A 13,309-nucleotide genomic window follows, 5' to 3' on the forward strand; every position below is an offset into this window, starting at 1 on the left:
AAATCCCGCAGTATTTTTCTGGGCATTTGGGGTACAAATCCACCGCAATGGGAATGTTCCAAATCAGCGCGTTCCACAGAGTTCCACAGGATCCCACTCAAAAGCTGATTTAAATGGCCATTAATTTACAGCAATTGAACACTAAATTCCTTCCATTTGGCCTATAAATTAATGTAAATGAGATTAAAAAATCATGTTTTGTTGTGAATTCTTTGTGAATGTTATTTGGACACTTAGGCAATTTAAAAATGTTAATCTTTTCTTAAGAAATGGATAGATCTAGTAATTGAAGTTTGAAATTGGCTACAATTGGGTAACTAACTAATTATATGCTTTAATTTCAGGTCATCCAAGTAAGATTGTTTCATATTTGTTTCAGAATGCTTCGATCTATAATAACTGAACATTTCTTTCAGTTCTCTTAATTTTTAATAAAGTTATGGCCATTTCATTGTCCTCGATCACAGCTTTTGTGTTAAGTCAATGGATAATCAATAGGGAACAAGATGCTAATTTCCGATTATGAAAATGTCCATAACCTTTTTAATACTGAAGATATGAAAGTGAATTAGGTGTCAAATTAAACTTATGTTTGTGCTTTATCTGATGGGACGAATTGCAGACTTGATTTTTAAAATCTCAAATTTTTGTAACATTGCTAGATTATGTGTTTTACTTCGGAGTCACGTGAGTGACTTCGTGAAGAACCCGCTTACAACGCATGCGTGTCATTACGCTAACGCATTGCAACTCGTCATTGTCGGGAGGAAGGACGTTCCTCCCAAACGGCGGGGTTTTCGAACCTGCAACAGTAAGGTAAGTGAACATCGTTCTTTACTTACCTTTTTTCTACAGAAGGCTGTTGGAAGCTGGCGGGGGAGAAGTCTGCAAGCGCCGACAAGGACAGCAGGCAGCCAGCAACGGCCGGTGGCACGACAGTCTCCCTTAGCGGGAGTTCGTGCGACTTCAGCTCCGGGAAGAAAATACCGACAAGGGAGCACTCCGGAGCCGACACAGCCCCAAAGACTGACGCTACATGGGCCTGGGGCTGTGGAACAGGTAAGAAAATTCCTTACCTTTTCTTATTCTTTCCAGGAAGGCTGACGAGCTGCCGTTTCGACAGCAGCAGTCAGCCAGCAACGGAAGTCGGCACCACTGTCTCCCATAACGGGAGCGAGTGCCAACTTCACCCCATACGGGGTGGAGGGAAAAAACAGAGCCAACAACCCACAAAACAGTGGGTTGTATTAGAGCTCTGGCATTTTTTTAAATTAGCGGGTCCCTAGGAACAGAAGGACCAGCCCCGTGAACACCGGGGTCGGTCCTAGCGGCTCGAACCCGACACGGAGGGAACGACGTTCACCAGGGGAAAAAATTAAAAGTCGGGAACAGCAGGTAAGAGACTCTGCGTTTTTCCTTCCACTTACCCTTTAGGGGCAGACATGGACCGGGTCCATGTAAGCTGCAGAAAGACCGCGGAGTGCAGGCAGCCGGCAGGAGAACAGCAACGGCAGCCAGCAGCGGCAGGAGCAGCGGCAGCGGCAGGTGCAGCAGCGGCAGCCGACAACGGCAGGAGCAGCAAAGGCACTTCGACTCCCGGAGGGGAAAACACCTGTGCCCGACTTCGCTCCTGCAACAGGGGGCAAATTCATTGCTGGGGCAGTATGCCAGTCTCGCTTTGGAAGCGAGTCTGGCTTGAAGCAGCGCTAACGGCCAGCGCCGAGGCCAAGGACATTGCAGTGCAGTTGACTGGCTGCAATCCACCGTGAGGGACCAGTAATGTGAGTACCGGGGTCGGTCCCAGCGGGTTTTTTAGTTAGAGTGATCGCTTCATGGCCTTTTGGCTAAGATCAACTATAGTAGCTGTTTATTATCAGTTTTAAATCTGATACGTCCCTTATCTAAGGACCATCTAAGCAGGAGTCCCCAGAACTGAGGGCATTAGAGTGGAGTTGACCGGCTGAAACGACCGCGAGGGACCAGTACCGTGAGTACCGGGGTCTGTCCCAGCGGTCTGAGATAAACGAGCAGCCAGGAGCGCTGAGAGCGTTGGAGCCGGGTTAAAGGAATAGACTAGGTGGAATCAGCTGTGCCAGATGTCCTCCACACCGGCCATATCCACTCCACGGAAGAAAGGACAAAGCTGGAGAAGGAGGACCGTGGAGCAGCAGGCAGCCAACAGCAGCCAGCGGCACTTGAATCAACCGTAGTGGGATCAGCTGTACCCAATGTCGGGCCTGCACCGACCAGAGCCATGCGGCCGAGCGGTAAGGCTAGACACAAATCAAACAAGGTAGTGGACTCACAAGGGTCCGACTTTGCATAACCGCCGGCGACCAGTGCCCGAGAGCGCTGGAGGAGGTAGAAGTGGTGTATGGAGCCTTCCTCCAACGTGATAAACCCGCAGCAGTACCTTTTTTGAGGGCTGCACAGTGCTTCTACCCCATCAGAGGGGAGCACTGTGGGTCAGTTCTGGGCTGACCTGCAAGAGGGGTCCGCAGAACAAAAGACAAGTGGGCAGGAGGTAAGCCCCACATGGGTACCCCGTGCGGGACCCTAGAGATCTCTAACACTATAAAAAAGAGTAGGCAGGACCCTGATGGGCCAGAGCCTGGTAAAACAACGTCCCATGATCCTCAGATTCAGATTCAGATCAGATTCAATTTTAATTGTCATTGTCAGTGTACAGTACAGAGACAACGCAGGGCTAACACAGCAGGGACTCTGCTGGACATGGTGGCTGATTACTTTAACCAAGTCAAACATGGGTAGACTTGGATCCAGGATGGCAATAGTATTACTATATGTCTGGCCACAAACGCCAACAAGAAATGTTTACAGAGACTGGCCAGACATCTGCCACCTGGCAACGGTGAGGCATTACAGGTGCCCAGTGTAAACCAATGCATTTGGCAGCATATGGGGACGAACATCAGGAACCAGGTCCTCGAGATCCAGAGAACCTTAAAGGGATTGACGGAAGGCATCATAGCATACACCCGCACCCTGGACTAAACGTAGGTAACCAAAGACCATCAAGACGCACTAGCTCTGTTTTGCAGTGTGCAATATGACCTGAACTACATATGGAAGGCTGCCATTCAGCCAGCACTGGGACCCCAAAAATGCTACCATTTGCAAACAAAGAACCGTGTGTGGACGAAGCCAAGACACTGGGGCTCATCAAGGCCAGCGCAAGGGCCTATTTTGGAGCACGATACCAGCCACAGGCAAGGCCATAAAAAATGTGGCTCATACCAGTGGTAGTGCCAGAAATCAATATAACCCGCAGGATCCTTTTTTAGGGTATGGCCAGGGCGGCCACCCTGGAAGATGCGGAAGCCTCAACCTCCCACACAACCCCGAACAAGAGATATCAAACCAGAACTTCCTTTTCAAAAAACCAAGGAAATAACACAACCACCGGTAACCATGGAGGTAGGTGGGTGTGGTTTCTTCTGTTAAAAAGGGACCTACGATGGTGGGGAAGGGGAGGTTGCAACACTACAGTTATGTATGGTATATAATCACTACAGATTCATATAATCTCAGCAGTATTCAGGGTTATCTGATAGGATTTACTCATCCCAATAACCCCAGTACAACATACACCAGAATGGCATTTTGTACTTACATAAACCAAACAATTTAAAAACCCACATGGTGCTACAAAAATTGTACACAAAAGGTGTGATTGAGCGTACTTTTCATGGAACATTAGAATTTGTATCAAACATATTTATTAAAAATAAAATAGAGTGGGGTTGCAGGATTATCATTGATTTTTCAACCCTAAACACATTCGTTCAAGATATTCATTTTAAGATGGATACTCTTATTACTGATAAAGACTTGGTGTCAGCTGGGTTTTTCTATATGGCAGGCATTGACTTAAAAGAGGGGCAAACATCAGCCCCAATATTATTTACTAAAATTCTAAAACCAGCTTGGCATTGTTATGTAAACAAAGCCATAGGGTGATGTATTTCCCCCGTTCTGCCCCATCAATGGGGTTCTAGGGAAAATTCAACTAGACTCGGCATCTGCAATTCTCAGAGTACCCGACTGGCCTACTAAATCATGGTATTCGGTCATACAGGGGATGGTGTTAGAACCATGTTCCCTCATGAACATAGCCAAATTTATTAATTCATCCAGTGACTGGGGCAGTCATCCATGCCATAAGACTATGGATTTATTGATTTGTAGAGTCTAAAAGACCCACTACACGGCATGGGGCTGTCAGACAGGACGATGAATCTCATCTCATCTGCACTAAGACTGTCAACACGGAAGCAGTACCTTGGACACATCAAGAAATGGGGCATATACTGCTTGGACAACAACCTCGACCAAAAGGCCAAGAACATTCTGGCCGTATTGGAATTTTAACAAGCCTCCATTATGATAATCGATGGAGCTACAGGGCCATCAATAGTGCCAGAAGTGCACTCTCCAATTACCTATCACAAGGAACGGAGCGGCACACGGTGGGAACGCACCCCCTGGTAAGAAAACCAGGCACTCCGAAATCTGGGAAGTGGGTGTTGTTCTACACATGCTGACGAGCTGGTAGCCCATAACAGCATTGTCACTTCAGTAAAGGACCATGAAGATGGTTATGCTCATGGTGTTAGTTAACGCACAACGAGTCCAGCCATTAAGCAAACTGAGCCTGGACTCCCTGATCATCTCACCCGAGAAACTGGTGTTTGTCATACAGGATTTAATAAAAGAAAACAGACCAGGTTCATCGGGTCAAGTGTTTGAATTTATGGTATGCCCATATGACGAACGACTGTGTATAGCAAGACACATCCAACTATACATAGAATATACTAAGAGCATTCGAGGTCAGGGAATGGCGTTGTTTATCTCTTACAAGAAACCGCATGAAAGGGTCACGACCCAAACTATATCAAGGTGGCTCAAATATGTTCTAAAGTTGGCAGGGATAGACACTAATGTTTTTTAACTCTCATTCCACCAGGGCTGCAGCAACATCCGCAGCAAAAATTCTAGAGGTACCCACAGACCAAATCCTCAGAATGGCAGGATGGTCATCCAAAAGGTTTTTCCAAAGGTTTTATAATAAACCAGTTATTTTTTGGAACCATCATTGTATTCAGAAACCATTTTACGTTCAACAATATAATTTGCCCGAAAGGTTACAGGGCTATGATTCTCCATGTAAAAAATTTATATAATTTTTTGTTATACCACACAATTTTTTGTATAAGTGTGCTTTAAACTTACTAATGATGCTCTCTCCCAATACCCAAGGCAGTTGTGAAGCATGGACTCGTTCCACGGCATGAGGTCATAGAGCTTTGAAATCTTCACGAAGTCACTCACGTGACTCCGAAGTAAAATAGTAAGATTAAACGAGAACTTACCAGTTTGAAGTTTGATCTGTATTTTATGAGGAGTTACGATGAGGGATTACGTGCCCTCCGCTCCCACCCTCTTATGATCATATCACAAACTGGTATATCTTTGATAATCTTACTATGTTAGATCATTATAGGTTCCTGTGACCTCACACCGCTGCTTTGAAGAATGACACGCATGCGTTGTAAGCGGGTTCTTCACGTAATCCCTCATCGTAACTCCTCATAAAATACAGATCAAACTTCAAACTGGTAAGTTCTCGTTTAATCTTACTATTTTATGTGACAACTGATGGGGCAAAAGGTGAGGATTAGGGGGACTCTAGTTATGACTGGGGAAAGGGGGAGCAGGAGAGGAACTATGGAATACAGAAGAGACATGGGTGAGGGCCTCTTCTATAATAGATGGGGGGGGGGGGGGGGTCCTCAAATTCTTTAAAGAATGAAGGCATCTCAGATGTCTTTTTTTCACACAGAGAGTGTGTGAATCTCTGGAACTCTCCACCACAGAGGGTAGTTGAGGCCAGTTCATTGGCTATATTTAAGAGGGAGTTAGATGTGGCCCTTGTGGCCAAGGGGATCAGAGGGTATGGAGAGAAGGCAGGTACGGGATACTGAGTTGGATGATCAGCCATGATCATATTGAATGGCGGTGCAGGCTCGAAGGGCCGAATGGCCTACTCCTGCACCTAATTTCTATGTTTCTATGTCCTAGTATGGAACATCTTATCTTTGAAGCAGATGCGGCAGAGACAAAGGAGTTGTGATTAGGGGATTAGCAAGAGGCAGGGTGGGAAGAAGTATACCAGATAAATGTGGTAGTCAATGGGTTAGAATATGGATGCACTCCCTGCTATCCTGATCAATACTCTTTTATCAGTAAACACCACTAAAAAAGCAGATTATTTGATCAATAATACATTTCTGCGCATAGGAATTTGATGTGCTTTCATTGACTTCTGCATTTCTGCAATTACAACTGTAGCAATACATTAAAAGCACTTTGAAATCAATTTGCTGGAAAGTGGTAGGACATGGAAAGGCAGTTTAAAGAGCCATTTCCTTTTTTCTTATATTCTTGTCTTCTTGCCAAGGTTTTATAATATGACTAAGTACGGACCCATTGAGTCCGCTCCCCCAATATTCCACCAAACTGTGCATGCGTGGTTGCCGCGTTCAAAGTTGTGCCGTTGTTGGCTGAAAATTAAGTTAAAGTTAAATGAGACTTTGATACACCACATGACAGGACAATGTGAGAAAGGTGAGCCAAAAATTGCAGAGCTATCATGTACCGTTTTGCCGTAATTTCAGGATCACACTATCACAGAATCACAGACATATGGACATCCAGACATAATAACAATCAAGATGAGAGTTTTAGTAGTAAATACTAGTCCAAGTGGGACCCATTGTGTCCCTGTAACACGGGAGGCCTCGTTCCCCAATGCAACCAATTCCCCAACGCAATTATCGACCACTCACCCACAGCCACCACGGGAGGCCTGGTCCCCCAGCACAACCCGTTCTCCAACACAATATTCCACCACTCACCTGTTCCCTCAATGCAATCCGTTCCCCCAATGCAATATTCCACCACTCACCCATAGCCCCAACTATGCAGGGGCGGCTCATTTCCCCTTATTCACCGTCCCTCATTTTAAACTTTTAAAAAAATGCAATTGCACTTGCTAGGCCTGGCAAGACTCAGTGTCCTGGGATTGCAACATTGTAGCTGGCTGGGCTACAATCCCATTGTGATACCATAGCTGTAACTGCCTGTGCAGATGGAAGACATTTTTCTCAAAGTGGGATTTTGTAAAGTTAAAAATGTGAATAATTTGTAAAATATAACATCAGTCTGAATGAAACTTGATACACCACACCACAAGACAATTGTGAGTAAGGTGGTCCAAGAATTGTAGCGATAGTGTGTACAGTTTTGGCACCATTCGGGGATCACATAGGCAGACAGGCACACACACACACACACACACACACACACACACACACATAGAAACAAACAAGATGAGAGTTTTCGAGATAGATGGATGGAGGATGGATGGATGGATGGATGGATAGGCGGACAGACAGACAGACTGAGAGACAGACAGACAGACAGACAGACAGACAGACAGACAGACAGACAGACATATATGGGTTGATCTGAAACCTTTTATGCTGGTGAGAATTAAGAATTCAATTATGTATTCCAGGTTGAAATATTATCTGAATTTATTTCAGATGCATGGAGTAGAATGGATGTGAAAATACGAATCTCGTCGTTGGTCGTTATTTCAAACTCAAAAACAAGGAGAAAGGAAGTAGTTTTTACTGAGATGAAACTGCAGATGCTGGTTTATACCGAAGATCAGCATAAAATGCTGGAGAAACTCAGTCGGTCAGGCAGACATGGAACACATTTGCACTCAGCATTTGTATGCAAAGCATGCATATTAATCAGTTTGCATGTATTTTTGTATGCTTGCACCATTCCTGGTTGAGGTTGGGAAATTCACAGTCTGTGCAGATAAGACACAGCTGAGAGTGCGAGAATGTGACTATTGAAGAGCAAAGGTTGCAATGACCTCTTAAAGGCAAATTTCAATATTTTTTTAATGTTTATAGGTCTAAACACAGTACCCATTTAGCACACAACCCGGGTTCCAGGCTTTAATCATAATCATACTTTATTAGCCAAGCATGTTTTGCAACATATGAGGAATTTGATTTACCATACAGTCATACCAATAAAAAGCAACAAGACACACAAAATACATTTTAACACAAACATCTTCAACATTCCTCACTGTGATGAAAGGCTAAAAAAAAGTTAAATCTCTTCCCTTTTATGTTCTCCCACGGTCGGGGGACTCAAGCATTCCGTTGATGGGATGATCATGGTTCCCATAGCCGGTGGTCGGGCCCTCCGCATTGGGGCAATCAAGCTCCCGCATTGGGGGGGATCTCAGCTCCCTGCGCCAGGTGATCTGACCCTGGGTCGGGGCTAGTCGAACCTCGTGTGACTTTGGAACTTCCTGACATCAGTCTCTACCCAAGACTAGGAGCTCCTCGATGTTGAAATCCGCAGCCCGCGCGCGGTTGGAGCGTCAATCCCAAGCAAGGGATCGCAGGCTTCAATGGTAAGTCTACAGCCCCGCGGTGGGGCTCAAAGTCAGTCTTGAGCAAGGCCACCAGTTCCATGATGTTAGGCCGCAGAGCGACCAGAGATATGATCCGGAAAACAATCACATCTCTGGCAAGGTAAGAGATTGAAAAAAAAAATTCTTCTCCCGACCCCCTCCCCCCCCCCCCCCCCCCCCCCCCCCCCCCCCCCCCCACATAAAACAAACCAGAGAACATTAACACAAACTTTTAAAACACACACAAAAATAACAAAAAAGATATAAAGACAGAAAAAACATTTGCGAGGCTGCCATCACTGACGGTGCCACCTAGTATTGCTAGTGTCCCTTGCTTTGAACATAAGGAATAGGAGCTGGAGTACATCAAAAGCCTCCTTCAACCACAATCGTAGTTCCCTGTCCTATTGCCACATCGTTTGACCTACCTACCCTGGTCCCAACATTCAAACAATTGGGGTGGCAGGGTGGTAGAGTTGCTGCCTTTCAGTGCCAGGTACCCGGGTTCAATCCTGTCTGCGGGTGCTGTCTGTATGGAGTTTGTACATTCTCCCTATGACCACGTGGGTTTTCTCCGGATGTTCCAATTTCCTTCCACATTCCAAAGCAGTGCATGTTTATAGGCTAATTGGCTTCAGGTAATTGTCCCCGGTGTGTAGGATAGAACTAGTGTTTGAGTGTTCGTTGGTAGGCATGGGTCTGATGAGCAGAAGGGCCTGTTTCCACATCGTATCTCTAAACTAAACTAAACTAATCTGTTACGGTGTCAGGGAAAGTAGGTCACCATGAGGCTCATTGCTCAGAGTTCAACATCACAGCGTCATGTCAGGGATGATTCATTACAAATCCCAAACCACCAGAACATCTCCAACTGGAGGTTGGAGGATATAACATCTTGTAAGAAGAATCAACTGAGATTATGCTCCAATTCTGCCCACCATTCTTTACAATAAAATTAAATATTACATTATTACTGTAAATATTACAAATGTTAGATTTGAAAGATGTTTATTTTTAATTGGAAGGCAAGAAATGACCGGATTTCTGCATTGCTTTCAGTGAAGCAGAATGCAGTAACATTCCACCACCCAGGCCAGGTATAGAAGTGACCTCAGCTGCCTGTTCCAGCTAATTTTACTCAAAAGAAGACTGCGCTTCAGGCTCTTCAAGCAATCTGCAGGTTAACATCAATAGATTTTTCGCTTGAACCACCAACTGCCACCATTAGAGTAGTGGGAGCAGGGTATCCCACACACATTTGAAGCCTTAATGCCAAGTATTTCATTTCAAATGGGTCAGCAATGTATGAGACGTGTTTCAGACAGCCTTTGTTCGATTTGGTCTCATTTGTTTTTAATGCTTGATATCCTTCATTTCTTCTTCTCAGATATTAAATTGCAGCCACATTTTTTCTTCAATAATAGCCATGCATTTGAGGGGAGGGAGGAATGTGTTACATTTTATACACCTTGAGCATTTAATACCCAAATTCCAAATAAGATGCACACTTTAGTAATATCCCTAAAGTCAAATTATAAAATGTTTACATTTTCTTTCTAAGCATTTTAACATGCCAATCATCTATGTACAAATAACCACATGGCGATAATCCACAGCCAGGGTTCAGAGGAAGGGTGTAGGTCATTTATGCTTAGATTAGTCACTGTTAGTATTTCTGTATCTTTTTCATAGCTTGTGGGAGGGATTATATACGCAGATGGGCGTATCTACATCTGAGGAGGCTAGCACAGACTCATAGATTGGGAGTTTTTTAGTTTGCCTCGAGGGATGGTGAGGTCAACAGTTTTTACCACATTCACGTTCGTGTTCACGAGACGCCACATGGAAGAAACATTTAGTAAGAACGAAAAGTTATGAATTATTTCTTTGTTTTGTATTACTTCAATAAAAGACGAATTAATCAAGGAATAACGACTGGAAGATTCGTTTTTGCTATCTGTTAGTGCGTCAACTATATCTCCACCACATTCCCGAGCAGTAACGGTAATTAAAAGTTGGACATTGAAAAGTTTTGAAATTGCTGTTACAAAGGGTGTTAGGGGGTTTGGAAAGTAAGGAGGAAGGGGTTGGTGGGAGAGGGGAGGAGGGGAGGGGGTGGGGGGCAAGAAGAGGTGTGGAAGGGAGGTGTTTGTAGAAATTACCTACAATTGGAAAATTCTATGTTCATACCATTGGGTTGTAAGCTACCCAAGCAGATATGAGGTGTTGTTCCTCTAGTTTGCATATGGCCTCACTCTGGCAATGGAGGAGGCCCAGGACAGATGTGTCAGTATGGGAATGGGAAGGGGAAGGGGAGTTAAAAAAACAGTGGAATGTTTTCCAATGTATATAGTTACTTGTAATCCCATCAGTAGCAAAAGGTGGCTGTACATTTTAGCTCAATCTCCACAAAACAATTGTTTGGTTGTCATTCATTTTGAGATCTGGAATTGACTGGCAAAGACAAGTCTTTTCCCATTCCTAATTGTCCTTGAAAAGGTGGTGGTGGTGTTGACTCACCTTTTAAACCCACTGCAATCCAAACACAATGTTTAAGGTAACTTTGTTGTGAATTTGTTTTTATGAATAAATGTTATGAATAAGTTTATTGGCCAAGTATTCACATACAAGCAATTTGCCTTGGTGCTCCGCTCGCAAGTGACAACATGACAGACATTGACAGTTTGGAATGACACATAAAATATTAAACATTAATAATAAAACATTATTGATTAAACATGTGAATTAAATAAAATGCCAGAACAAAAGGAGGGTACAGATTTTTGGTTATTTAGTAGAGCTACTACTCGTGGGAAAAAAGCTGTTTTTATGTCTGGCTCTGGCAGCTTTAACAATCTGGAGTCGCCTTCCAGAGGGAAGCGATTCAAATACTTTGTGGCCAGGGTGAGAGGGGTCAGAGATGATTTGTTTATGGATGCAGTGAGTTCAGAACAGACACTGGCCCACCGAGTTTACACCGACCAGTGATCGTAGACTAGTTCCATGTCCTACATATTAGAGGCAATTTTTATAGAAGGCAATTAAACAAACCTGCACGTCTTTGGAATGTGGAAGGGCACCGGAGTATACCCATGTAGTCACGGATAAAACGTAGAAACTCTGCACAGAGAGCACTCCTAGTTGGGATCGAACCTGGAACTCGGACACTGTGAGGCAGCAACTCTACCACTGAGCCACCGTGCTGCCACTTGCTAGGCCATTTTAGAGTCAAGAACAGAGATGAGTCACATACGAGCCAAACCAGATTAGGATGATTGATTTCCTCTGAAGGATAATAATAGATCAGATGAGCTTTTGTAGGTCATTATTACGAATACGTAATTTGTTTTTAACTGATTATTGACAAATTTTGAATTTCATATCAGCTATAGTGTGAATTGAACTCAGGAACTCTGGATTGTTTGCCAATGTACCTGGGTTACAACTTTCACTGGTGCTCTGTCACCACCACTATACCATCACATAATTCAATACAAGGATTCAACAGCAGATTTTCTTGTTGAACAACGCACAAGAGGGTTGGAAGTTCATGCTTTGATGAAACCCTGATACAACTTGACCTTAAGGTCTAGTCTAACTCTCGTTAATGTTCTACAGTCAGGACTCCGACAAGTGATAAAGTTGATGGCAAAGAATGGAGTTTAACAATCCGGTGACGGGTTCTGATAAAAAGCCATCGGCTTGAAACATTTAACTCTGTTTTATTCTCTCTGCTGAGTTGCCTGATGCAGTCAATATTTTTCAGCATTTTATATTAGTGTTCACATTCTAGATGTCAGATTTAACCCCCAAAGCAAGACAATAAACAAACAGCAATTGCTTGTGTTTACTTAACAGCCTGCACACAGAAAAATGATTCAGATTAATTCAAAATTGAACAAAAAGCTTATGGTGAATGACAAGCTATGCAAGCGATAATGAGCTTTGAAAGAGCATTGAAGGGCTGGGATAGAGTTGATTACAAAGTGAGGAGAAGGGTTTTGAGGTGATTTTGGAAAAAGGAAATAGCAGGTAAAAGGAACCAGACAGAGTTTCAGAAGTAGGTTTGTGAGGCGTGTGTACTCACGATAATACTTTAGTAAAAGTGTGGGGTAAAACGTTAGAGGAGTGGAATTTGTTGCAATGCAAGGTCAAAGGTGATCACCAATTGGGATGTATCTTTGGAGAGAAAAAAGCATTAAATTGAACTTGTGAGCAGTGGGAGTTGGTGCAACTGGGTCTCTATGGGGTGAAACTAGCATGGTGATGTTCGCTAGGGCATGGTAAGAATGTTGAGATGACATGGATTGCTAGAAAGAACAGAAGAATATAAACCTGGAGGTGAGGAAGGTAATGAATATAACTTCCTCCACAAAGGGGAAGAGCTAAAATAGTAGTGGAGCATATTTGGAAGAAAGAGGTCTGGTATTGATGAAAAGAAAGCCAGCCCAATATTGTGCATAACATGAGTATAAAATACCAATAACCTGAATGTGAGAAATGTGAATTCTTACAATCTCATAAGGCCATAGGACCATAAGACATAGGAGCAGATTTAGGCCTGTCAGCCCATTGCGTCTACTCTCCCATACGATCATGGCTGATCTATTTTTCCTTCTCAACCCCATTTTTCTGACTTCTTCCCTGTAACATTTGATGACCTTACTAATCAAGAATCCCTCAAATTCCACTTTAAAAATATGCAATGTCTTGGCCTCCAAAGCTATCTGTGGTATGAAATCCACAGATTCACCACCCTCTGGCTAAAGAAATTCTTCC

At 43.7% G+C, this 13,309-nt stretch overlaps 1 protein-coding gene and 1 pseudogene across 1 annotated transcript in view; one reads left to right on the forward strand and one right to left on the reverse strand.

Moving 5' to 3' along the window:
• Positions 1-13,309, reverse strand: part of chrna8 (cholinergic receptor, nicotinic, alpha 8) — a 272,432-nt gene that overhangs the window by 245,703 nt on the left and 13,420 nt on the right. The gene's annotated exons all lie outside the window — the stretch shown is intronic.
• LOC129695961 (U2 spliceosomal RNA) lies at positions 1,825-1,928 on the forward strand (annotated as a pseudogene).

This window comes from Leucoraja erinacea, chromosome 3, assembly GCF_028641065.1.
Source record: "Leucoraja erinacea ecotype New England chromosome 3, Leri_hhj_1, whole genome shotgun sequence".
NCBI classification, from domain to species: Eukaryota; Metazoa; Chordata; class Chondrichthyes; order Rajiformes; family Rajidae; genus Leucoraja; species Leucoraja erinaceus.